This window comes from Aythya ferina (assembly GCF_964211825.1).
Source record: "Aythya ferina genome assembly, chromosome: 3".
In the NCBI taxonomy this organism is placed as follows: domain Eukaryota; kingdom Metazoa; phylum Chordata; class Aves; order Anseriformes; family Anatidae; genus Aythya; species Aythya ferina.
This window is the reverse complement of record NC_140298.1, coordinates 39,785,737-39,813,404: the sequence shown is the minus strand read 5'-3', so window position 1 is coordinate 39,813,404 and position 27,668 is coordinate 39,785,737. Positions and strand designations below refer to the sequence as shown.

The following is a 27,668-nucleotide window of genomic DNA, read 5'->3' as shown; positions in this document are numbered from 1 at the left end:
TTCTCCTCTACCTCCTCTTTATTTTATTTATTTTTATTTTTTTTTTCAGACGCTGGTTAGCATAAGAATGTATCAGGTGGTAACTTAGGACTGGGTTAGTGATGCTGACTTTCATATTCCACCTCTGTTTCTAGCCTCTGTAGACCAACGTACAGTACATCATCAATTACAGAATGTAAAAGTATATAATATCATAGCTATGTGCTTCAAGGTCTCTTGAACCCTGAGTAATTACTTCAACTAACAGATGACCTGGTGCTTAATTAGTGAGTCATTTGGAATCAGCACACACAGTAAGTTATATTTCATATAAGACATTCTGCTAAGTCCCTTGGAAAGCTATTTTTCTTCATTTTGATAAAGAAAAAAAAAAAAAATATATATATATATCCATTGGCCACATTTAAATAGCTATTGCCAATTAGCTCTGAGGAGAGCATGTCATAACACACAAAATGCCACAGACTTTGGAAAAAAAATATATATATATATATATTTTTTCTGGTGTAGTAATAACTTTGATGTCATAATTATGATCATGTAACTAGCAGTAAGTAGCTGGGAAAAGGGTTCTAGCTATGCCTGCAAACTGGTGCTGTTACATAGCTACCAGCTGCACAGGAATTAAGTTTTACAAATGCTTTCTGTAACTGTTGCATAGACCTTGCTCCAATGCCTTTCAGGTTTCTTGGTGACATGATTCCTACCACCTTTTCAAAAACAATGCAGTTATCAACAAACCAGATTCATTGCTCAGAGCCCTTAAAAACATTTCTGAATCCAGAGATGTCCACCAAATGCTATGTATCCTTGGGCATCCTTATTTTCTTGTCTTGGTGAGTTCACCTCTCAGAGGTGGGAAGGTCATTTTTCTCCTTGGAGATGCTAATGAATTCTAAGGCATAATCTGAGAGTGATTTATCTTAAAAGGTTTGCAATTCCCACATTAAAGTGTTCTATTCAGGGTGGGGAAAAAAAAAACCAACTCTCTGAACTGCCTGCACTAAGCCTATGGTACTTGGTGATCCTCTGGTAATGCTGCTCTGTGAAAGTGTCTGGAGTCTCAGAGGATTACTGGAGTGGTTTGAGACTCATCAGAAATGTCCCCCCAGCTCCAGCATAGTTTATAGTACACTAGCTTTTAAATGTGATGCTATCTAGTTACACAGACCGTTGGGTGTTCTGGCAGCCACAGAGCAGACACGCTCTTATCGCCTCATCTTGGCAGGCAGTGGGGAAAAATCTTCACTTTGGTAATTTGGACCTCTGAACTCAGCCAGCTATTAGAAATCTAAATTTTGCCAAATGCTGGAATTAAAATCACAAGGTGGTAGAAGCCAAGTTTCTTATAAAAGAAGTAGACCTGCCAAAAAGATATGACATAGGAAACTAGGTTGGAAGTACATACTGTTCTTTGGTTTTGCTCTTTTGTTTTGTTTTTCTCTTAATTATTTCTTTTTCCAGTGCAAACAATGCAGATTGTTTAGATCATGCATATATAATACATGTTAACTTTATAGTCTTGTATATAAAAAGTTCATGTGGTATTGTGGGAATACTCTTACACAATTTTCATCATTGCCAGTATACATCAAAAAATCCGCCCCTTTTAGTTTTGAAGTAATAAGTCCAATGTGTATGGGACAAACTGGTCCTCCATCTAAACTCAACATGTGCATTTGGTTGCCATGTGTTAGAGGTACTGCTTTGTGACTGGAGTCTCATGTCGGGCAATATCTAAGTCTCTGAGAAGACTGCACAGTGCTGTTCAGCAAGTCTTCTTTACTTGTTTATTCAAATTTAAATCAGAATTGTAAAATGGCTTTGATTAGCTTCTAATGTTTTCAGATACTTTTGCAGATCAATAGATGCAAAGGAAGTCTTATGAAATCTTACCCACATTATTAGTTTGTATATCGTGTCTTGACTTGGTCCCTGATTTCAGAGAGAAGAGTTTAAGTCAGTTCCAAGAATATTAATATTGTTTGAGGATTTGAAGCTATGATTTTAGATTTTCAAAGGTCTGGTTTAGCATCCCAAAAATAACTTAACCAGACCTGCCATTATGCCAGGGCCACCAAATTAATTCCTGAATGTACAAATACTAAGTCTGTAGATAGGAAAAGAACAAATAAATTGCTCTGGATTTAGAATACCTTATATTCATTGAAGTGCAAAACAGAATTGAAATATATGTGTGTGTATATATATGTGTGTGTATATATAAATATATACACACATAAATATATGTCTGCACAAACAGTTTCCCCACCAAAAAAAAATCACACACACATTGTCTATTGAGTACCAGGTAGATCATGCTGCAGCCTTACAGCTTTTTTCACCTGTGGGTTGTTGTCACATTTTAATGTTGTCACATTGCACTTTATAATGTTTTTTACTGAGAGGCCATCATTACAGGCCTGACTGAATACTGGAGTTATGAAGAAGAAAAGGCACCCTGATGGAGAATGGATAATGACAAAGACTTTATTCTCCTGTCCAGACCATCAGCTGAGTGGGACCTGCTATCAGCAGTAACTGAGCCTTGAATCGCACATTTTCAATGCTGCAGGCAGGAGATGGTCTTGAGTTACAAAGCTAAGTCTCACATCAATTAAAGTCTGTATGCACAGCAGCTGCATTCAGAAAGGTGGAGGAGATTTAATCTTCACCTTTCACCTTGGGTCAAAATACAAGGTTACCAAGAGAGACTGTTATTAAAATTGGATTGTTTCTGCTAACTTAACATTAAAAGTTTGCAGTTATTACTGAAGTGCTTTATTACTTGCTCCCTTTGTTAAGGAAACTTGCAGTTAAATAGCAAGGAAGTAATAAAACAGTTGAAAGGAACAAATAAATATTTATGACAGACTTCCAAAGTCTGTAGCAGTTCTTTCTTCTTGATTAAAAATTAGAGAATAATTCTCTACTGCATCTCATTGGCAAGTAGGGTAATTATACTGGTTGAGTATAAAGAGACTTCCAGGATTGAATGCTAAAGGTGAACTTAGCATGAGTGGATATACAGTGGAAGCAAGGTCTTTTTCTCCAAGAATATTCACTTAAACTAACCCTATATGAAGCACTATGGAGCTTCTCAGCTCCATCTCAGAAATTGTATGTTCAAATTTATCTCACCACTGAAGTCTCTGAGCATCTTTCCATAGTTTTTCAGAGGAAATTGAATAAAGCCCTTGGGGGAATGTAGTGCTGATCTGTGTTCCCAGAATGCACTAACAGTAAACAAGGTGTGATTGATCACATGGGTGACATCACTGCCTTTCAGAAGTAGTCTGTGATTTGAATTTGAGGCCAAGCATTTTCCTATTCAAATAAGCAAAATCCTATAGCCCTCATACGCCTTAGCATTTAAAAGAAGAAGTTGTCCTAGAGAGACAAATGCAGATATTTTCTGTGTTTTTTATACAGCCTATTTTCCAAAGTTTTGTGAAGAAATATTTAACTGCAAGAATATAGATGCATTTTAAAGATGGGGTCAAAACCTGTGCTTCATATTGGTAAAGGTCTGCCACTGCTAAAGTCAATGGAATCTTTGTCATTGACTTGGAAGGCTATGAATGAGCTGCCTGTGAACAAGGGGAACTCTTACTGTCATTAATTTACAGAAATTTTGTCGTTCCACTTTTACGTCATTAACTTCAGGTAGAGTAAAGCTGTCATAACAGGAAAGAGTAAGCAAGTTGTGCTGGTATTGACTCTTACTCTTTAAGGATAATGTTTGGAGAGACAACTCAGCCAATAAAGTTGAATTTAGGGAAGGAATTCTTGACCAGTGTAGGAGTTAAATACACAATTTGGTGTCTGTGCGAGCTTGAGTGACTCACGCAGTGGTGGTGTCCCTTTGAGAAAGGGACTCAAACTACACATTAGTTCTCTATAACAAAGAGAGTATATTTCATGATGTGCACTGTTTGAATTATAACTGAATATGACTTTTTAATGTATTCCAGACATGTTAAGCAACAACTGAAGAAGTATGTGGAGCATGTTCTAGTTTTTGTTCTAAAACACATGTATTTTATTTATAATATGGAGATGGTACAGTCATCACAACAATTGCATTCTGACATTTAACATTTTAATCAAAAACAATACCTTTATTAAAAATGCAATGGAATTTTTAAATAATTACCTCATTCTATTTAGGGTTTGAATGTTGCAGTGTGAAACTCACCATCACTTGTGCATTAAAAAAAAAAAATTGTCCAGTAGTTACAGGACTGGAATAAGCCATAGGCAGATAAGATGGTGCCATATGGTGATTTTCATTCAAAAAGACAATAATTTTCTGTGATTTAATTTTCATATATGAAAATGTTTATAATTCAGTTTTCATACATGATGATTAAATAAAGGTTAAAAATATGAATGGAATGTAACTGTCAAAGTGTCTTCCTGAGCCTGCTGAAGGCCTTAAACAGAGTTGTGTGAGCTACCTCTATTACATCCAAGTGTAAGAATTCTGAATATATATATATCTCCAAATATATATTTCCAAAAGGGCAATGTAGCTTGCATCTGGAGTCCAAGGACAACTACCAGCAAATGCTTACAGACCTTGTTTTGCCTTGAGGAGAAAGGAGGAGTAATAACCAACGAGGTAGTACTAATTGAGGGGCAAGCTTGACCTGTGATACTTCTCTTACTTCTTTCAAAAACAGGAAGCAACACATACTCTCACTGCAGTGAAGAACTGCATAGAGGAAAAGCCATCATGGGCCACAGGAGATTTGATATTTTGGTGGCCAAGAGTCCACTGGAGTCTTCAGGTGCCACTGCTAGGGATCTTCTGAATCAAATGTTCAGGTAAAGATGTCTGAGACATATGGTCTGTACTGCTGTCACAGGTTTTCTAGCAGTAGTTGAAAGGTGTGTTTTGTGTTTTTTTTTTTTTTCTTTTTTTCTTTTTTTTTTTTGGCATCGAATGAAAGAAAATATTTGTTTTCAAACAATTCAGTAAATGAGAAGACAAGAATTTAAAATGTTGAATAAAAAAGCATATAGAGTCAAAAATAATGTGTAAAAAAATAAAGATTTTTAAGCACTAAATGTATTTTTGTTAATTAAAAGTAGTCCTAGTGGCTGATGTAAATTCTCAGTTGATGGAACAAGTTTTCCTAAAAAGTTGTTGACAAAATGAGAAAGGAAATGCGTTTTTAGTAATCATCTCTCTACTGGTCTTCATAGAGCTTCGAAAATCTAGTTCTCAGAAAGAGAAAAGGGAAGGGAAGAAAAAAAAATAAAAGAGAAAGAGAGAGGCAAAGAAAGAGGGAAGGGGAAGGTGGAGAGAAAGGGAGAAATTGCCTTGCAGGTTAGAAACAAGAAAAAATCAGTCACGTTTTTTCTGTAAGTCCACTTTTGCTTATTCAGTGCTGTAACATTCAACTTGCAAAGTCTTGAAGACACAAAAGTCTTGATTTTGCAGCAACCTCCACTCAGAAGTCTGTCCTGACCTCAGAGCTTTGACATAGCTCTGCAGAGTACCTCTCCATATACTTCCTCTTGGCTTCACACAGGTACCAGGACCACTTGCATGCAACCTTGTATAGAGCTGTTTCTAGAGTCACCTGAAATAACATTGGCAGTACCGAATATAAACACATCACTGTGTGCCACCTTATTAAACACAGATGTGGCTCTTATGAGGGCCTAGTTATCTAGAGGTGCCTTACCTTCATTTTCTTGGGTACCAGTGTCCTACAAAGAGATCTCTGTTGTACTGCTTTACTGCACTGTGGGCAGAAACAGCTGCAGTTTCAGGTAGGGGCTGCATAGATATAGGGCAGAGGTGTTCCTTCAGCCCTTACCTCCTCAGCAGTAAGGTCAGAAGGCCATATTTTTTGTTTTTGTTGTTGTTTGCATATAAAATATGTTAAACACCAGACTTTGCAAGCCTTTGGTAATGCTTTGAAAATTGACCAGCAAAATCTGTAAAGCTTTATAGTTAACATTTGAAAATATGATAATTGCTACCTGTTAATGTATTGAACTAGGAAGCCAAAGATATTACATACAAGAATGTCAGAACAAGTACCAGAAATGCATTCAGCTGAGGCCTTTCTGGTTTTTAGTGGGGTTTCTTTGGTGTTACTTTGCTTTTAAATGTCTCACCATCTGTGGTTAGTGTATAATTTGCTTCTGGTGAGAGGCCTGATAAAAGCTGGACTAGTCTGAATGATTTCTTTTTTCTTCACTACAATTCTTATACAAATTTTCTGATTTTATTTAGGCTTCTACCAAGACTTTTCTGCTCCAGGACAGAATTTGTACCAAAAATAGAGAGGCTGATGGGGATTTCAGTAACATTTCAGTAACCGTGTGTTCAAAGATATTCCCTGGGCTAAGGGAAACATAGTCACAAGCTTTTAGCCCAAATCAGAAAAATTAGATTTCTGACCACCAGGCTTTTAACTGGCAGTGCATGGGGCCCTCCTGATTTTATTTTTTTTTTATTATTTTCTTCTTTTTTTTACATAAAACTTCAAAAGGCCTTGTTTTTCATCCCAACAGGGAACAGGAAAAGATTTTGCTTGAAAGCTGAAACAGTTTAATTGTACAGAAACACCATTTCATATCCATATGTAATCCAGAATTGAGTTTGTCAGTGCAGTCTGAATTTTGTCTTTGATCTGTAAAAGGGAAAAGCAGCCCATGAAAATACTGCTGAACTAAAAGAATATAAACAGGCTTAAAAAAACACATTCTGGTAGAGAGTAAAACTACATTCTGATGTAGCATATCTGACCAAATCCAGTGCCTGGTGGATTTAGAAAGAAGACTGACAGTGCAATAAAGAGACAATTACAAAGTTTTGAAATTTAGTTTTATTTTTATCTAACCTTTTCCTGAATTTCCTTGCCGAATTTTAGTATCTAATCCTTGGTATTTTGCTTTCCCAGAAGTATAGCAGGACCAGTCACTTCTTGGCAAAGAAAATAGGCATCCAGCGGTCACTATCTGGCATGGATTTCTCTGAAGAGATCTTGTAATTTGATGAATACCTCAGATGTCTTAATTGATTCTTGTTTAACAACAGACTAGGAGACAAACAAACAATGTTCTGCCTCTCCCAGAGTTTTGGAGAAGCATGAGCCAAGCACATTCCTTGCAGCACCTGTGAGGCAGCTTTGAGGGCTCTCATCTTTTATAAAATCAACAAGAGCTCTTTTGACTAAAAGCACCGAGCATGCAGGGTCCTGGAGCAGGAGCCTGTTATACCACTGTAAAGACTGGTACAACTGGGGCATTTTCAGCATATGTTAAAATTCTGGTATGCCACACACACCTTCCTCTGCTGATCTTTATTGAGTCCTGGAGGAAGGTATGTACCAGTAAGGGAGATGAGTTCTATATAGCTAGCATGAAGCTATTGTCAGCAGAAGGTAAGGAAAATATAACATATTTATCAAAAGAGCTGTAAGAGCACACACTGAACTTTCTACTAGGTCAGCAGGGAGAAATGGGGCTCTGAGTGACCTGAGATGGCTTAGCCATTATCTGACTTTTACTCTGATTTTATTCATGGAAAACTTATTTTCCTCTCTGTGCGCTACAAACAACTAGTCACCTAAACCATTAAGTAATGAAATTCAAATGTACTGAGTTAATCACTGGAAAAGTGCTTCATCTGAAAACTCCATGGGGGATCACGTTTCAGAACACTAGTGTCCTTGTACAGTATGCATTTCCTCTTTGGTTCATGGGTTTGCTCATGCAGAGATTTTCAGTAATATTAAATTGCTGCCTGAAGCCATGCCTGACTATCTTTTTCATTAATTACCTTCCATGGCTTTGGGACAGATTAACTAATAAATATATGGATCCCTGGTGTAGTAACCTTTACGATGTACTTAGAAGAACTGATACACGTGTAATCTCAGAATCTGTTAAAAACTTTTTTTCTTTCTTATAGATTACTACTATGCTCTTGCTATCAGAGTTGCCTGTTCACGGTGCCATATTGTGCTTGCTAAAAGGTGCTGCTAACCCATCAGCTAGGACCTCTACCACACACTACACCAGACCAAAAGGGATAAAGGTATGGCTTTTCAGACAGTGTATTTGTTTCTTTTTTGTTTGTTTGTTTGTTTGTTTTTCTTCAGTGTTAATAAAGATATAAGAAACTGCATCCCTATATTGTCCATGTTATGTGCTTATTGAAGCACAGTGGAAAATCTACATTTATTTTCTTTAGGAGAATGTCTCAGAAACTGGTCATTCTGGAGGGATCACTGTCTTAAAAAATATACCTCCTACTTCTGTGTCCAAACTTTGCTCAGATTTTTAAATTCAGCAAGCAGCACTTGCAGTACTAGTTCTGTGTCTGGAAACCTGGTGTTTTCTTTGCTTTAATTGTTTCTTGTTTGGTATTCTCACTGCATAATCTAGGTAGTAACCTAGTTACGTGGTATTAATGAATGAGAACCTTGAAGGGGTTGCTTTAAGATTGCCAAATGTAATCCCAAAAACTTTGCTTTAGGCTACCATTGTCAGAAGAATCATTTGACCACAGCCCAAAGAATTCAAATAAAGCTGGGTATCAGTGTTCTAAAATCATGATTCTGTGACATAAATTCCATGATTCCACCACTTATAGAGAGTTGTCTGAACTTTTTTTTTTTTGCATACTTGTTTCTAAGATCATTGCGTTGATATGTGTAATCAATTATAATTAATACAAGATAAGACCATCTATTTACCAGGAAAGGTTCTTAGATGAACTAATCTTTTGATTAAAGTCAATATAGTAGGCCAGTTTATGCCTAAGTCCATTCAACAAGTAGGATCTGAATCAGTTATCCCTTTATCAGTTACCATTACAGCAGCACTCATGCATGCATTACCTTTTTTTGTATAATTTCTTTTGTCTTGTGTAATTGAAAGGATGGTTTTGAACCATACAGAATCATAGAATCATAAAAGCTTTAAATTCAGAAGAGAAAGAACTATGGGGAGGGTAGTGCAATCAGAGCATTTTTAATTTGTTAATAATCTTTGACACTTTACTTCATTAGAAGGTATTTTGAAAAATGCCAGCAAGACTATTTATGTCCTAAAAAAAATATGAAAGTAACATCGCTATTCTATAGTTCCTCAGGGTGCAAATACCCTTGGCTTGCATGCCCAAGCAAGCACATCAGTTTTATAGCAACCTCTATCCTCTTGAGCCTTGAACACTCCTATTGCTAAGCATCCATATAATTTATGCCTATAGAACTACAGTTCCTCAGAGTAATTTTTCTTCCATCTGTTCAGCTTGAATGGAGAACATTTGTTAAATGATGTTTGGAGGGATGTTGGCAGTAAAATACATGCCCACCCTGATGTTAGGCTAGTTAACTGGTCATTCTAGGCACAAAGCTGACATTGTTAGATGGCACAGAGCTTGAACAAGTACAAATATAAGAGAATGCATATTATCCTTTGCTTATATACTTGAGTATTCTTTCCCATTGTTATTTTAGAAAGAATCAAGATAAATAATAAAATGCCCACTTAGAATAATTAAAGGTAGTTGTAGTCCACCTGTCAATTGTATAAAGTCCAGTCCTTACAGTCTGATACTTCTTCAGATTCAAGGAGCCAGAACCATGTAAACATTGAAAGTAATTATGTCTCCTACTCCTCTTCTTCCACTTTTTTCTTCCTAATGTTAGTTGTTACAGAAAAGAGTCAACTTGAGTTTCAGAGTGTCTGCCAAAACGCCTCTGGGATTCCCTGGAGGATTGAATTTTACATTCTTCAGCAAACAGTGTCCATCTCCAGAAATACAAGAGGAAAACATTATTTTTCTTTTTCATGTAATATCAATGTCTAAGCCTAAAAAAGCTTTTTTTTTTTTTTTTTTTTTTTAATTTTCAAGCCTGAGAAACATCTTGTGTTGATGTTAGTTTATGTCTTTTTAAGCTAAATTTGTTATCTTTAAGCAGCTGCTAAAGTGTAAACAAGTTCTTTTTCTATTCTTTCTTTCTTCTTTTTTTTTTTTTTTTTTAAAAAAAAAGGCTTTTAACTTATCTAAAAGCTTCACTGCTATTGTGCTTATTGGACTATGCTAACAGCAGTGAAAGAACATTGAGTGAAGCAAATGTTTGGTGTATTTGAAAGCCTTTCTAAACTGTAAATCATCAACATTTCTTTTCAGCCTTCTCTTTTTCCTTACTAGTAGAAAATTAAATCAAATAGTTAGCCAGGAGAGAGAAATATAAGAATATAACTGTGATTTTTTTTCAAGTATAATAGTGAAAGAGTTTCATGTTTCTTTAGTAACTTTACACATAAAAACTCATGTATGATCTAGACTTTCAAAACTGATATTGGATGAGCATTTTAAAGGAGGGCTGATTTTTTTAAAAAGAAGGAATTAAAGAACGTTGTTCCTTTTAAGGTAAATTAGGCTGAAATCTGACCTATTTGGATTATTTATATACAGAAAATACACACATTTCCATTTCCCTGCATCACCCCAACTCTGTATTTCCCAGGACACAAAGACTTTCCAAAGATTGATTTAAAAAAATAATAATATGGTAGGAAGGGGCAGTGATATTAAGCATTTTGCATGCAGACCAGAGATTTGTGCATATAAAGAGGGAATGCAAAAGGTGACTTTCAGAAGTGAAGCTAGTTACCATCTCTGTTGATGTACAGCCCATGTCCAGCCAAATCACTGCCACCAGCTTTGAGCACTTCTTTAAGTTCATAGGATGTATAAATCTCTTCAGACTGTGATAGGAAAACTCGATAACTAAGAAAAAAGTCACGTTGCCAAATTATTCCATACTTCTTTCTAGGTTGTTGTTGTTTTTTACCTTCTTTCCTTCTTTAACATGAGTTCTGGTAGATATGCAATTGACAAGTAATGATATTTTCTTAAAAACCTAAGGCATACACCCAAGGAAATGCACAGAACTTTATTTTAGGACTAAACTACACCTGTCTTTAGCTAGTGCCACTTAAAGTGTGGATCCAGAGTCTTCTGGCAGAGTGAGACCAACAAGTAGCTTGTTCATCCTGGCATTATTTAAAACCACCAAAAGGCCATGCAGAGCTATGTGCAAGCAATTTGTACCCCAGCTGGTAGGCAGAAGTTTTTGAAATAAAGAGCACTTCTGGATGTTTCCTCTCTTCCATATGATCTGAAAATTATCCAGAAAATTATTTTATTTTAGTCTGTACTCTCTGCTGTCCTGCCTTGAGTGTCTTCTGTAGCACATGAAGCACTGCTGTTGTCCCCTGCAACTTGGTCCTATCCATGAACACCTGGTAATCTGTTTCAGAATAAATGTATGTTCCCATACCTGCTTTATATTTATGTTGGAGAATAGAAGGGTGAAAGAAATGTGCCTTATGCTGGAGCTAAAAGCAGTTTGTTTATGAAAAAACTCCCTAAATAAACAAAGTTTATGAAGCAAACTCCCTGAAGAACCTTTGCTTCCTGCAGATTAGAGAAGGTGGTAGGGAAAACATTGCACCAGCTGCAGATTTCTTAGAGTTGCCTGGCTCCTGAGGGTGTGTGTGCGTGGGGGGCGGGGGGGGAGAGCAGAAGGGTGAGTAAGCCCTACTGACAGCAATTACTGCAGGAGAGGGGGAAAAGGGAACCACTGTAGGGCTCAAGTGAGCCTCCTGAATAGAGGTGTGATTTGTCACAGGATTTGCCCATTGCAATTGACCTAACTTTTCTTTCTTTTGGTCACCTGAGATGCTTCGCATACTTAAACCTTACCAGGTCCCTTCATGTACCCTGCTGGAAAATCCTTGCTATGTTTTTGCTCTGTAGAATGCTTTTAGTATGCATTCAGAGAGCAAAATAATATGTCATAGCATGGTACTCTGTTGGAAAACCATTTTCAATGTCAGAAATACAAGCAGACTTCTATAATTTTAGCTTGAATATGTTGCAGCATCAGGGACACGATGTGCTAGGTGATGGGATTTTTTATTACTAAAGTGACATTTGTTTTTTTCACATAGCAAGATCTAGCCAATTTTGGTATTGCTTGTCACTCAAAGGTATAACAAATAGTACAACTCTGTAATTTTGCCTGTGTAGCAAACTGTTACTGAGGTGGATTCAAATATGGAACTAAACTAAATTATCAAAACTACTAGAACTGTACATGTATAAAATGCACTTAGGCATACTAAATCTTATTCTACTCATCTCATTTGCCATTTTGGAAATAGTTGCAGTGAGCTGGCTTAGCAGATGCCAACTATCTTAAACACAGCTGAGGACTCCAACTTGGTCCTGCATGTCCAGACTGAAGCTTTACCACCTGCATTCAGTCCTCCTCAGATTTTATAACCTCAGGACAGTGCTGCAGAAAGCAAGCCAGCTGAGTGATTTAATACACAATTTTCTCCCCTCAGAACTTCTACAGATTTCATTCCACGGCAGAGGGCACTGTGCAGTTGGAGTTGGTCCTCTCAAGAAATGCTGCGTTAACTCCTGGTTTCTTGCAGGCAGAAAGATTCCAGGGCACTCTTCAAACTTACAATTTTAGCTCTTCTCTATGCTCATGCCTAATTAAGGTAGTTCTATTTTACTTCAGCTCTTTCTTTGGTTTGTAACAGATTTTTTTTTCCTCCTCTTTGTCTGCTCTGCTGCCATGCATTGTTAAATAGCAGCAGTGTTCCATCCCAGATATGGCTATATTTTAGTGGTCAGCAAGTACATTGCTTTACTGAGTATTTAGTTAAATGCCTTGTGGATCTTTCTGTATAAAAAGAGCTCCATTGAGACTAAGAGGATATTATTATTCATAATGTGGTGACTAGTTTCACACATGGCTGAAGCAAAATAAATCATCACTGTTTTTAACAAAACAGTGAGTAGACCTCTTGTTGACCACAGCATATTTGTGGTCAGCAAAGAAAGAGTCTTTTATAGCTATTAATATGCTGCCAAGGTGCTTTAGCTGAGATTTTTGCCCTAAGGGAGGTGGGCTTCCACCACCACATATTCATGTTTCTCTGCTAAGCCCATTTCCAGAGCCCTACCCTTACAAAGGAATTTGATACATAAATTCAATCCTGAAAAGAGAAACTGGTCACTGAAATAATTGATACAGATGAATATTGCCCAAATGCTGAATCTGATAAGAAAATGAACAATGCTCTTGGTTGTTCAAGCAGTATTTTTTGTTTCTGAGCGGCCCTACTCAAAACAGCTAATGTGTCAGCCTTTCTGTGATGCACAACAGCATAAAGCCTATGTACCCTGAAGGGTTTAAGCAGATGTAAAGGATATCAAAGCTTCACACTGATCCTCTGATTGTTTATGCTTCTGGTTCTGTGCAGTTAAACTGGAGTTCAAATATTATTTATATTTGGTCTGTTTATTACATGGTAACCAGAATAGTGTTGTTTGGGGATGCTGTCATCTACTGATACAGCACCCATACAATGATACATGACTTCCTTGGACCAGCCTGAGGCAAAACAGCAGTTTCTCACTCTGAGAGTCCTGCTGAACAGACACTGACAGCTGCCAATGCTGCTTCTTCAGAGCTTCCTCTTATTGCTTTTCAGAACTTAATGTTAACTTTCAGCCTGCACACAGACATCTGCCCAACTGAAAGCCCCACTAGAAATTGTGAATGCTTTTCTAGTCAAAAAGTAGGACGTTTGAATACATCAATATGCTGCTTAAAGAGTGAAGAAAAAAAAAATAAAAAAAAATGTAGTAGTCTATGATGGGATTAGCAAGAAGAAAATATCCAAAAAAAATATAAAGAGTCATGGGTGGTATGAGAAGGGAAGGAATATAAAATAGGAAGGTTCTTCTACATAGGTTCTTCATGTAAACCAAAAGAAAAACCCTTACTTTAAAGGCTTACATTTGACTCAAGCACATCTCTTGACATACCCTTTACAAAAGGCCCTGCTCTGATCTCAACTGAGTGTAAAAAGGAACCATCCCCACTGCACTTGATGAAAGCTTAGTGAACTTAAGGGAGGGGAAACCTCTGTGAAATAAGAAGCAGGATCATCCTTGCAAACTTATCTAAATGTTGTTGTATCTCTCCAAATGAACTCCTAGATTTGCATATTTGCAAACATGAAAAATGCAAATACTTTATTGAAGACATTTCTCAGCTTTCAATGTATTAATAAATAAGCCTAGCTTGCATTTTTGAAGCATACAAAGTGCACTCTTTCTGTTTACATCACTCTCCAGAGATAACTATTTACGTGAAAGAAATGGTTTCTGCCATCTCTAGACTACACTAAAATCATCCATTGTCTGACTTTTTAAAATCTATTAATTTTTTTCATGGCTGTTTGTCTAAAGGTTTTCTTCAACCTGCCACTTGCTGAAGGTAGACCAAACTATACCCTCCTATAGAAAGGCTATGTAACTGGAAAAATGAAATTTATTGAGATTTAGGACCTCTGTGTGTGAATTGAAATCAAATTAAGTATTTTATTTACAAGAGTACATTGCACTAAAAATTGTCTCAAAAGGAAATATATATATATATATATATATGTGTCGATGTATCTACATAGAAAAATGTAGGCAAAGATGATCCTATGTTCTATTCTACCTTTCTATTCTATTCTTCTATACTCTGGGCTGACCAGATATGACCCATTTCAGAAATGATGTGACTGAATCATCATCACCATAAAGCTATAACCAGGTAGTGTATATTATTTCTTATTAGGATGGTTATAGCTTACAGAAGGGTTTTGAACAGGGAATGGTTTCTTCCTGTATAGGTACATGCTTAAAAACACACTAGGTACTTTGGACAACTTCATACTGCCACTGTCCTCCACCAGCAAGTAACAGCTTGGTGCGCAGCTGTGGCATGTGAGGTGTTTTTTGGTGCTGACAATTCTTTGGAGAAATAAAAATGGAGATTATGAAATTCAGCTGAAGGAATCAGATCTCAGCAAATCTAATTTTCTATCAACTGTGGTAAACACCCAAGCTCCACAAATTGAGCTCCTTTTAGACACTTGGCAAACAAATACTTTTTCTAAGTAAAGCCTAAGAACTAATTTCCTAAAGTTTCCTGGAATTCTGTCTATGTTTATAGCTACTGTAATGCCCACTGTCTTATTCATCATCTTGGGGCTTTTTCTTTTCCGCATTAGTGCTAAATACGGACTGTTAAAGAGGTCTTGATTTGGTAATGGTTAATTGCACAGTTCCTGCTGAAGCAGTTCTCTTAAGTTGCTACGGATCAGAAAGCATGAATGGTAGGAACAGGAGAGCAGGTGACATTTGACTATGCTTTCCTGTGGGGAAAATTTTCTCTTTTGTTGTTTCAATACCAATTTTGTGTAAATGTAATTAGTTCCATGATATAGAAATGAGGAAGTTTTTTGTGTTACAGGTTTTGCATACAATCAGACCCAAACACCAATTTGTGGCCTTGTCTATCATGCTGCTTTTTGCTTGCTTCTGTATTAAAACCCAATATTTTTGTGCTTTTGTAGAACCTGCTGCCTGTTTTCCCTGGACAAGAAGGGTGGTGTCAAGGGGAGGCCAGAATTTGTCTCTGGGGACTTGGATGCTGTTTCTGCTTGAGGACCTCTCTGCCAGAGGACAAGTATTTTACTCAGCCTTGTACCTCGGTCACTGCCTGTGAGATGAAGGCATTGCTTTTCAGTTTCACATATGTTCTGTGGATAAAAGGCATTTGTACGGGTTAAAGTTTTGTAATAAATATTAGCAGGATTTCACTTCTCTTGCCTGCTTCAGCATGTTAAAATCTTAGAAATATGCATTAATTCCTTCAGAGGAAAGATAGTACTGGAAGTCTCTTATGATTGTTGTGAAACTTGCTCATGATAACTGAAAGTGCCTCATGAGGGCTATTTAGCAGAGCTGGGAAACTTCTGAAGTTTGAAAAACTCGTTCCCATGTGCGACAGTTCGGCTCTTCCTCAGACAGCAGGGCTTTTTGCAACAGTGACACTAAACATCACCTTCCTCCTCCTCCCCTGCAGATGCCGCCGGTGCCTTCAGCCTTACGATGTGAAAAGCAATGCTGGCCGCTGAGGCAATCTCATTTTATCAATAAAAGTAGGGTGAGAGGCCATGTTAGGATATAACAAACCTGACCTTTTCTGTTCATGGGTACCAGGCTGCTCAAGCTAGCCACAGATATTTTAGCTGGTATTTTGTCTAGGCCAAGCTGTTCTTGAGAAGTAAAGCTTGTTTATGAAACCTCCACTAAAAGCAGGTGTTGCAGACATCCCATTAGTAACCTTTGACTTACCTTCCCCTTTGAAACTTTTCATCCCAAAGGACCGACATTTCAAAGCTTTTTTTTTTTTTTTTTTGTCCCTCCAAGTTTGCATATTGTAAACATTTTTCTTCTCTGGTCTGATGGAACACAGCCAAAAATCTGCACAATGGGGGAACTAGATGTTAATGAGCAGAGATTGTGGGAAAATGTGTACGGGGCTGCCCTGCCTGACCTGCATGATAATGCTACATTTAGCACATTCTTTTCCATTGGTGTAGCAGGCCTTGAAATGGTAGCAAACAACACATATTGTGAAGGTTTGTTTTAAAGAAAACTGCTTTCCTAGGAGAGTGGAAATAACAAATTATTTATTGTATACAGTTGGCAGACTGACAGCTGGCCCTGGAAATATTTATGCACAAACAGTGGTGTGAAATTATATTCTTCAAGTTTTCAGTAAAATTGCTATACATGAAAGTTTAAATGATGATAATATTACGAACAGACTCATATTTAATTGAGGAAGTTTATAATGTCTATAGTATTAGGGACTGATGAAGGAAAAAAAAATGGCTATTGGGTCTGTTAGGACAAAACATTCTAGCACTTTGGCATCTTCTACATAGATTTTTTACTCTGGCTGTGCTCATAGCCCCTTTTTAATGTGTTTATGTCAGTGGAGTTTTGTTTGTACAAAATGCTCCTGAAAAATTAATTTTGGCTCCTCTGAGCCAAGTTTCATTTAATCATAAAACAAAATTTATGTCTCGGCCATATGAAAATCATTAGGGGCAAAAGGATTCTGAGAACATAAACAACACCATGTGACTTAGACACCCAATTGCACAGCTTGAACCTATCAAGCGGTGAACATATTAAAATACTAAAGAGAACACTTACAGTCAGCATTTGGAGTGCAATGAGTGGGGAGAAATTTGTTTGCACAAAACTTCTGACTAACAAAGAGGAGTACTGAAGGAATTCATAACAAAAGACTGACTGTAGATAATTTCTGAGTAGAGAAAGGGATTAAATCCATTAAACAAGCTATTTCTTGCAAACTTTTTACCCAGCTATTTTTTTAATTATACTTTTATAAGCCCAACTCTGCTCTTTCAGTTAAGGAAACAGTAATTCATGTAGTAAAAACTGCATACAAATGTGAACTGTTTACAAATGACATTCCAAATCCCCATCGGGAAATGCTTATTTCTTCATAGTCAAAGATTCCTAAAGAGCTTTTATATGGGGAAAGAGACTTCCCTCATTACCTTAAAAACAACACTCTTATCTCCACAGTGGAGTGGATATGGGCTCTGAGCCATATTTTGCAAAGGGCAAAGCAAATTCTTTAGTGGAACATCTGCTAGATAAGAGCAGCATTCCTTAGAATAGGTTTTTGATGAAAGAGATGTCAAAGCCTTGATTCCAAAAGTACTTATATCCTAAAACAACTACTGTCTGTGCTAGTTCTGTTAGGTGCTTTCAGGAACAATTTCAAACCCTAGCTAACAACAAAAGGACAAAGATGGTTAATCCTATACTTTAAGGCTACTCAAGTCTGCTTACATTATTCATATTAAAAGAAAATAATAAAAGCATTGATTTGATTTTCAGGGATCTTTATATATCTGTGAGATATGTGATCAGCTGACAGACCCTCTGCCAATTATCAGATGGATTTATTTTCTCCACAAATTGCATCTTTGCCATGAGCAGCCCCTGTGCTCTGAGCCCCTGTGCTCTGATCTGAGCTTCAGCCCCTGTGCTCTCAGAGCTTCTCAGATCTGAAGTCTGACAACTATTCTGAAAGTCCTGAAGTCTATGCAATAGGTGGTTGTGTATGTATATAAATATATATTCACACTGTCATAACACCAGGAGATCCACCTGGATGAGAGTACTTTCAGGAGAGTACTTGGATGGCCTTACTGTTTGTTCTGGGGAAATCTTAATGATCCAGGTGGAGCAGATCCTCCTGAGAGTCATCATGCAGCACTTGAAGGGGAAGCAGGCGATCAGGCCCAGTCAGCATGGCTTTATGAAAGGCAGGTCATGCCTGACGAACCTGATCTCCTTCTATGACAGAGTGACGCGCTGGGTGGATGAGGGAAAGGCTGTGGATGTGGTCTACCTTGACTTCAGCAAGGCTTTTGACACCGTCTCCCACAGCATTCTCCTCAAGAAACTGGCTGCTCTTGGCTTGGACTGGCACACGCTTCGTTGGGTTAGAAACTGGCTGGATAGCCGGGCCCAAAGAGTCGTGGTGAATGGAGCCAAGTCCAGTTGGAGGCCAGTCACTAGTGGCGTCCCCCAGGGCTCGGTGCTGGGGCCGGTCCTCTTTAATATCTTCATCGATGATCTGGACGAGGGCATCGAGTGCACCCTCAGTAAGTTCGCAGATGACACCAAGTTAGGTGCGTGTGTCGATCTGCTTGAGGGTAGGAAAGCTCTGCAGGAGGATCTGGATAGGCTGGACCGATGGGCTGAGGTCAACTGCATGAAGTTTAACAAGGCCAAGTGCCGGGTCCTGCACCTGGGGCGCAATAACCCCAAGCAGAGCTACAGGCTGGGAGAGGAATGGTTGGAAAGCTGCCAGGCAGAGAAGGACCTGGGAGTGATGGTGGACAGTCGGCTGAATATGAGCCAGCAGTGTGCTCAGGTGGCCAAGAAGGCCAACGGCATCCTGGCTTGTATTAGGAACAGCGTGACCAGCAGGGCTAGGGAGGTGATCGTCCCCCTGTACTCAGCTCTGGTGAGGCCGCACCTCGAGTACTGTGTTCAGTTTTGGGCCCCTCGCTACAAGAAGGACATCGAGGTGCTTGAGCGGGTGCAGAGAAGGGCGACGAAGCTGGTGAGGGGCCTGGAGAACAAGTCCTACGAGGAGCGGCTGAGGGAGCTGGGCTTGTTCAGCCTGGAGAAGAGGAGGCTCAGGGGCGACCTTATCGCTCTTTTTAGGTACCTCAAGGGAGGCTGTAGCGAGGTGGGGGTTGGCCTGTTCTCCCACGTGCCTGGTGACAGGACGAGGGGGAATGGGTTTAAGTTGAGCCAGGGGAGTTTTAGGCTAGATGTTAGGAAGAACTTCTTCACTGAAAGGGTTGTGAGGCACTGGAACAGGCTGCCCAGGGAAGTGGTGGAGTCACCATCCTTGGAAGTCTTCAAAAGACGTTTAGATGTAGAGCTTAGGGATATGGTTTAGTGGAGGGCTGTTAGCGTTAGGTTGGAGGTTGGACTCGATGACCTTGAGGTCTCTTCCAACCTAGAAAATTCTGTGATTCTGTGATTCTGTGATTCTGTGATATCTCTTACTAAGATGGGTACTTTTAGTTCCTGTTTTTTTGGTCTCCTCCTTCCACATCTGTTGCTTAAGTTCCAGGTTTCTGATGTCCCTTACTGCTTGGTACAGTGACTACACAACATCTCTGAATTGTCAAATACTTCTGGATAATGATTTTTCTTTGAGACACTTTCATGGCAAGCACCAGCTTGTTTACCTAGTCTAGGGAAGCACCATGCTCTTTCTTAGTTAAGCTTTGGCTTGTCTGCCGTTTTCTTGGAGCAGTACTTTTGTCATGCACCTTCTGTTTGTTTGTCTTCCTCTTCATTACACTCAAGGGAGGTTGTGGTCTGTGCTTTGGGAACTGCCCAAATGACAGATTAGTCAGGGAGTTCCACTGTAGCTGGAAACAAACAAAACAAAACAAAACAAGTCATTTTTGTCAACCTCCCTTGGTACCTGTTGGGTCCTGACTACAGTATGGCTTGATTTTAATTTATCAGCTGAAATTCTGCAACATGTAGACCATCATATCACTGCTTATATATGTTGAGGGATTTTTTGAAACAGCAAAAATCCCATGGCTTGCTGTAGCTGAGCAAACTAAGCTACCAGGGCAACTATGAGAAGTTCCCATGACAGTGTTCCCACATCGCCCAATTGAGGAATTCAGGAAAATATTGTTACCAGTAGCTGGCCTCAAGGACAAGGTCTATGTGACTGCTAATCACAAGGGGGTTGTTTTCTTGCAGGTGGGGTTGTTTTCTTGTAGTTGTTTGTCTGAGTGCTTTTGACCAATAATCTTGAGTGAGACACTATCTGTCCCTGTTAAGTTCACTATAAAAGTTAGGCTATTCGGGCAATAAAATGAAGCTTGCTGATCACTCATATTGAGTGTCCCTGTCTTCCTTCCGTCGACAACATATATATATGATGATTATGTCCCCAGTATTGATAAGAGCACCCAGACCACCTCCCGTTGGATACTGGATTTAAATTCTTGCAGTTTTCTCCAGTTTTGTTTTCAAAGCCCTTAAGAAAGCATGTTTATCTTTGGTCTTTATTCATAAAATAGTTTCTTTAGCTTCTCTGTCTGAAATATTCATATACTGTAAGTAAATGTTATAAAAGATTGCATCAAGCTCAGATAATGCACACTGGAATTCTTCCAGTTAATGCTTTTGAGCAGTTACCATCAGCTGGACTAAGTGTTTCAGGAGGATTAGATCAGCTCTCAGTCTTTCCTGGACTAGCTCTGTTGGGAAATAGAAAGTATTCATCTTACCCTGATTTCCCATAAGCCTTTGAGTACTCACAGTGCTCAAAACTGGAAGAGTTAAAGTTTTCAGCAACAGCATGCTGCCCACATTCATGCATCTCTGAAGAGATTAAGTGGAGAGTTATGTTATGTTAGATGAATTTCAAGCTGTTCTTTCTAAAACTTTCAAGGCTCTTTTAGTGAGTGTGAGGCTTATTCAGAAAAACATCGCTATTAAGAAAAGCTTTTGAGCACAAGATAAAACATGATTCTGGATAGGAATTGACAAGCCTGTGTTTAGATGTTTCTTAAATTAGGTCTTCACAGAGTTGATCTCACATCATCTTTTTATTTCTTACTCTGCTGTTAATAGGTATCATCTTAATGACATTTGCAATAAATCCTTGTCAAATATTTGTGCAATCCATTACTGGTATCTTGCCACCTTGAGATTTTTAATACAGTCCCCCAAACTTCTCTGAAAAATAGTACCAGTGCTCCCATTTTACAAATGACTAGAGAGATTGAATAACTTTTTACAAATTACAAAGATATTGAATAACTTTCTCACTCTCACAAAAGAAAAATAAGATTTATGGAGTCCAGTCATCTTTACTTTCCTTATTACATTCTCCTTCCTGAAAATGAAGAAAATAATTTCTTTTCAGACAATGATGTTTCACAGAGTGATTGCAGCTCTGTTCTCATGTTAAGAGATTTGAGATTTTCAAACTTCAGATGCTGCCAAAAGACTCTTCTCTTTCAAGACTTTTAGCTATGGGTAACCCTCTGTTAAAATCCTTCTCCAGCTGTGCTTTATAAATATCTCTTAACTGGAAAATGAATTATTTCCTTCAGTTAGACTATTGTTGTATAGTTAAGATACATTTATATGCAGTGTTGTTAAGTGCACAGTTCTGCAGTAGTTTAACTAGTTTGCCAAATCAGTTGTCTTGTGTTTTTATATTTCATAGTGATGCCCTATACTTTTTTAACTTTATGGCATGATTTTGACCCAATTTGATGAAATGTTGCCAATAATTGTTGCAAGATATAGGAAACAATACTAGAAAATAAGATCTTGCCATTTTTAATCTAACAGAACAGCTCTGTTGCTGATCTTGTCTAGCTGTCTAACAGATGGGCTAGTGTCCCATGAGAAGACAGCCACTTCCTTGCATAATAAACAAAGGAGGAGAAGTTGTCTGCAAACCATTAGTGTATTGTAAAGTTAGATGCAACGTCTTGATATTGTCAGAATGGGTTCCTCAAGCGCATTTCTTTGACATTCTGTCATAAGTCAGATACAAGACAGCATTAAATCAAAATTAAAACTTTAAAAGGCTGTCAAGTGTTTAACTGTTTCCAACAAAAGAACACCGTTAAAATTTTCCTCTGTTTTCTAAATATTGGCAATCAACTAACTGACAAAAAAAGGATTGAGTATGAGTATCTTGTATTAGAGGGAGACAAGATTATTGTCTCCTGTATCACATTCCCAACAATGTGGGAAAGGTTCTTGTTTCCTTTTTCCCTTTCACAAATAAGGACTCTAGTTCTAATGCTGTTTTTGTTTGAAGTACAGACTGGTTATTGTATAGTGGAGGCTTATGAAATTCTTGGCTGGTCATGACATTAGAATTGTCTTTTTTAATGGGATGCCTAAAGAAAACTATAATAAGACCCACAGAAATAGCAGTGTTTTTTCTTAAGAAGGGTATTTTCCCTTCTTAAGACAACACATTTTTAATATATTTATATATAATTAAATGTGTAGTGTGTGTGCGCACATATATATATCTGTGTCTATGGCTCTTCACTTTTGACAAGAATTTCTAGTGAAGTAGAAATAACTGATATGTTATCATTTGCAGAGGAATGAAGCCTTTTGTGGTGAAACAAGTTTTATACCTTTTTAAAAAAGCACGAAATATGGTGTTCCAATATTCAACTACAAATTATTCTTTCTCTCTGGTTCTGCCAGGAAAATATAAAAAATATATATATATTTTTTTTTGCATCTCAAACTTTTTAACCAGTTACTTATGGCAGTATTGGCACGATATCTTTAGTTTAAAAAAAAAAATAAGGAAAATAAATTACATATTCCAGATGTAGAATCCTATTTAAGCTAATTACCATTTTGGACAGATTGGAATGAAGATCCCCTTTTTATCCATCTTAAAACTAGGAAAGGTTTAAGTCTCAACTAAAGCCTTTCCTGAACATTGCTAAAAATGTTCAAGGAGTTATTATAAACCAACTACAAAGAAAATCACAAACAACACTGCAGATAGTTTCTGTTTCACTTTTTTCCAAGTTTTCCTACTTGTATTTCTGAATCTAGTATACAGTATCAGCTGAGAAAACTTCAGGAGAAAATATTCTGAAAGTGTGAGCCTCACTTCAGTTTTTTTTATATTTTGTGCTTTACACTGACTGAAATGGGTCCAATTTGCAAAAAAAAAGGGGGGGAAACAAAAAGAAAGATAGAAAGCTCAGTTGTGTGTGAATTTTTACATTCAGAATATGTGAATGAATATGCACTATATCACATACCTCTTAAAGTGTTTTGGCTTTTTAGATTGATAATTATGTGTAGATGGTACTATTTCCACCTGGCTTCTTCTTTGGTAGTTGACTGAAAAAAATGTACAATTTTCTTCACTGTCTAGATGATTTTAAAATATAAACATTTTCTAGAAGTATAAATCCTGAAATGCAACTTTATTTGTTCACTGCTTGTAACTAAACTTCATTTTGTGTTCCTATTTCTTTCAAAGATGTAAACAGCAAGTTAGCAGACTATCATGAGCCAAATACAGTGTTTATGTCATTTGTTAACTAGTGAATTCAGATCATCCAGATGTACTGTAGGAAACCTCAGTTTAACCTGGGGTTATATGATAATTATCAGAAAGCTTACTTAAAAATATCCGCCAAATAATCTCGTATTTGTATTGATTGTTCTCTCTGTCTTTACTTGTCCTTCTTAGGAAAGGAAATGAATCCCACTTTTCCACAAAGGCTATGTAAATTGTAAAAGTAATAATGTCACACATATAACAAACAATATCTTAGGTAACAAGTGTCTTATTTTGTTGCTCATTCTTTACTATACAAAATCTCTGTATTTACGAAGGAGCTCAGGACAGCTCAGAGGAATATGTAAAACAGAGCAGGGTGCTTGAGGCAGGGGTTTTGATGCTCTGAAGCAGCTTTCCAGTGTATTTAAAACAGTATAAAGAATAGTAACTTTTCCTTAATCCTCTCTCTGAATAAAACAGTGACATTTCAAAGGCTGTGACAGTTTTGAAAACATAATTTAAACTAAGCCCGTTTAACTTTGCATCATACTAATTCTGTGGCTTCATATGTAACCAATGGTCAAAGTGAATAACTGGATCAAGATTTGTCCATCAAGTTTAGCAGGACCCCTGTTTCATACTCTGAACCAAACCAACCCTGAGCTTTCTTTTCTCTCATTCATTTCCACTAGGCACTTTTCTGAAAAGCATAGGCAGCACAATGCAGCAACTTTTTTGAGCAGGGCTTTTTTTGGGTCCTGGAAAAAATTGTAACAGAACAGATTTATTTATGGTGCTTTGTTCGTAATGAGGGTCATTCCACTGCATTTTGTATCTGTTATTGTCTTCAGTAAGTCTGTAAGACTGGTAGGGAAAACTGGAGCTGGAATTCGATTTCTTCCAGTGAGGCCATGAAACAACCATTTAGTAAGATGAATACTTTTGCAACAATATAATTGCAACATTTTTCACATATTGGTGTAAATAGTTATTCCTACTATGAGAATATCTTACAGCGCTCTCACCCCCTCCTCCCCAATAATGTTCAAAGATACAGTTTGAGTCAGCCTTATGAGTTGCTAAATTACATTGCTTAATTGTTTGTTCTGCGCATTGGTTTCAATACTAAACTTTCTCCTTTTTCCCTTTATGACTTCTAATCTCACATGTCGGAGGAAAATGATGACCTCCATCACGAAATCAAAAGAAGCACTGGTGTTACGCGTAATGTGATTAAAATATGAGATTAAGAGATCTGGCTAAAACAATGGAGGAGGAAAGCAAGGAAGGGAAAGTAAATCAGAATAAGTGAAGGAAACAGTTTTGCACAAATCTTTACAGTGTAGCCCAAGTCTAAGAGCTATTTGCATTCAGTGTATATCAGCTGGGGGTCTGGCAGGAGATATTCTGAACCAATGTGTATTATGGGTTATATCTGAGATCTCTGTTTCTGGACTTCTGCTGCATCTGTTCTGGCATTTTGGGTAGTGACTGTGACACTTGGTAGTGTAGCTGCTGATCTTAGACCACAGCCCTGAGTGTGGTTAGAGAATCTGATTATCAGAGAACTCTGACAAAAACAATAACTATGGCTCATTGACCCCACTCCTTCACTGCAGCAGACAACAGCATCACTCTAATCCTGTTTATAAATCTAATACTCTTCATCTTAAACCTTAAAAAGCTTCTTGCCTGGACAGTCCTACTAGAAAGCTGTGCTGGAAGCACACTGCCACAGCAGTTGGGAATTTTCTCCTAGTTTCCAGTCACACCGATGGCTGTGCCAAGCTCTTTGCTCTCTGTGCTGCCTAGCACAGATAGAGCACATTGAAGTCCCTCTTGGCCTACATTTTGCTGAGCTAATAAGCTAAGTTTCCCTACTTGTCTCTCGTTAGACAAACTATCCATTGCTCTTATCATCTGAATAGTACTTCTTTGTACATTTTCCAGTCTGAGTTTACCTTTATTAAATGTCAGTGATGACAATTTATATGCACAGCCTTAGGTGAATTAGTACCAGGGCATGGCGCAATAGTTTTAATAATTCCCTTTTCTACCTTGCCTGAAGCCTCCTGAGGTTACATTTGCCTTTTTAAGTGCTGTCTATGATCAAATAAAAAACTGCTCATTTTCCTCCTTTGTTGCGTAAATCACGGTCTCAGGTTATAAGAGAAACTCTGTTTTTCCCTTGTTGATATAACATTGCAACCTACATGGCTGAATTCTGTTAAAATGGTTCCTGTGTAATACTCTTACCTTCCTCACCATGGGCAGGGTTCCCCAAATCTGTGTGATCATTAAACTTCATTAGATCACTTCAGTTGCTTGTTACTGAGGTCATTAATACAAGTATTAAATACATCTTGTTCCAATCTAATAGCCTTTTAGGTGATCATCTAATAACCTTCCAATCTTTTAGTTGTGTCTTTGATATGATGAATCATCATTGAGTTTTTTATAACTGTTGAAATGCTGCTATATTCACCCTTCTCATAATAAATTAATTTCTTCCTTTGGAACCTTCATGTAGACCAAGACATATTTTTATCAAAGTATGTGACAAGAGTTAGTGTGTCATCTATGTTTGGCACACCTCAAGTGTGTTTTATTCTGTTTTCCTTTTCCTTTCAGTAGTCTTTATCTTAACCTTACTTCTTTTTCTTTTTTTTTTTCTCAGATGTTATGGAATAACAGCCAGGATGGGTTCTGCAGTTGCTCGGATTATTCTTGTCCCACTCTGAAGTACAGGAACTAGGTTTGTTATTCTCTAATCATGTAGTATGAGACAGTCAGCATTTTTGTATGGAGATTGCTTAGTGTTTCTTGACTTAAGTGCATTTAACTCTGGGCCTTTTTTTTCCTTCCTCTACTAACATTTGTATTAATTACCTTTTTCTGTGCTATTATTAGACATCATTAGAAAATGAGTTGCTCTCAACAGCAACAACAAGATCTTTCTGAGTAATTTCCCACATATCATAATTAAAATGTGTTTCATTAGGTTCTTAAGTGCTTTGTTAACTCCAGACAAAGGGGGGATTTTCATAGTCACAGGTAGGATTCAGATAGAAAATCTCTCTCTTTCCACTGCCTTTCACCTTTAGAAAGCCTTTTCATGAAAGTGTATATCATTTCTGACCTATTGTTTCTCAGGAGGCGGAGAGTAATACAAGGAGCCCATACCTCTGACTTTTTTCACACCTGCCAGCTCTTTAACACCTCTGGCCTTTTTCTTCAGGGCTTCAGTAATTAGGGTTGTGTGAAGTTTCACACGTAAAATGCAACTGGATGATTCCAGGTCAAAGGCTAAATTCCTCTGGTGTGCAACATGTTACTTTTGGCTGAATCATAACCCTCTAAACTGGAATTGTTAGATCCTTAACTTTAAAATATTAATGTGTTAATTTATTTTTTTTCATTAGATAGAGAATCACCACATCACACAGCTGCCAATTTGATATCACTGCTGACATCTTTTTTCCACACCTTGCAACCTGAATTGCAGGACATGTTTCTCTGCTGTGTTGCAATACCTCTTTGCTGTTCTAATTGCAGGAGGACATGTGAATGACACAACTCATCCCACAGCCTTGATTCATCAGGCTGATCCACTGCTACAATAAAGCAGTGTATCTGCCTATTTGTGTGCTCTGAGTGTTGGGCTCCCAAGGTGGCTATCTCACTCAGGAATTAGATGTGTATTCTGCATGGTAATCACCAGTTTAAGCCAGAATGTGTATTCTGGCATGGCTGGTATAAATTGTATAAACTGGTTATGATACTGTTGCCTCTCCCATGAGAATTACAAACTCTGATTGTACACATTAGGGTTCTTAGAAGAATAAGAAGGCAAGGAAGCTTTGCAGATAAGTAGGCACATGGCTCCAAGTTTTAAACAACCTCCATGTAAAATTTCACTCAGTGCCAAGTGCCTGAAGAGCTAGATGCCAGTTTGTTGCATGCTTTCTGAAGTTGTACTGCTGATGCTATTTTGTTTGTGATGTATTTAAAGTCCTGAAACCTTTCCTTAAGATTTATGTGTCCTTCCAAAGGGCACCCAGTGAACAGGCTAAATGCTTGGCATGCTTTCATCCTGGC

General features: G+C 37.7%; 1 long non-coding RNA gene across 3 annotated transcripts in view; it reads left to right on the top strand.

Annotated features, from left to right (window-relative positions):
* LOC311433481 overlaps nucleotides 1-27,668 on the top strand; it is a 153,726-nt gene that overhangs the window by 65,944 nt on the left and 60,114 nt on the right. For all 3 annotated transcript variants that reach the window (XR_014690771.1, XR_014690772.1, XR_014690773.1), the window contains 4 exons: nucleotides 4,686-4,830; nucleotides 7,937-8,062; nucleotides 15,475-15,633; nucleotides 26,248-26,325. This is a non-coding gene — a long non-coding RNA (uncharacterized lncRNA). The remainder of the gene's footprint in view (nucleotides 1-4,685; nucleotides 4,831-7,936; nucleotides 8,063-15,474; nucleotides 15,634-26,247; nucleotides 26,326-27,668) is intronic.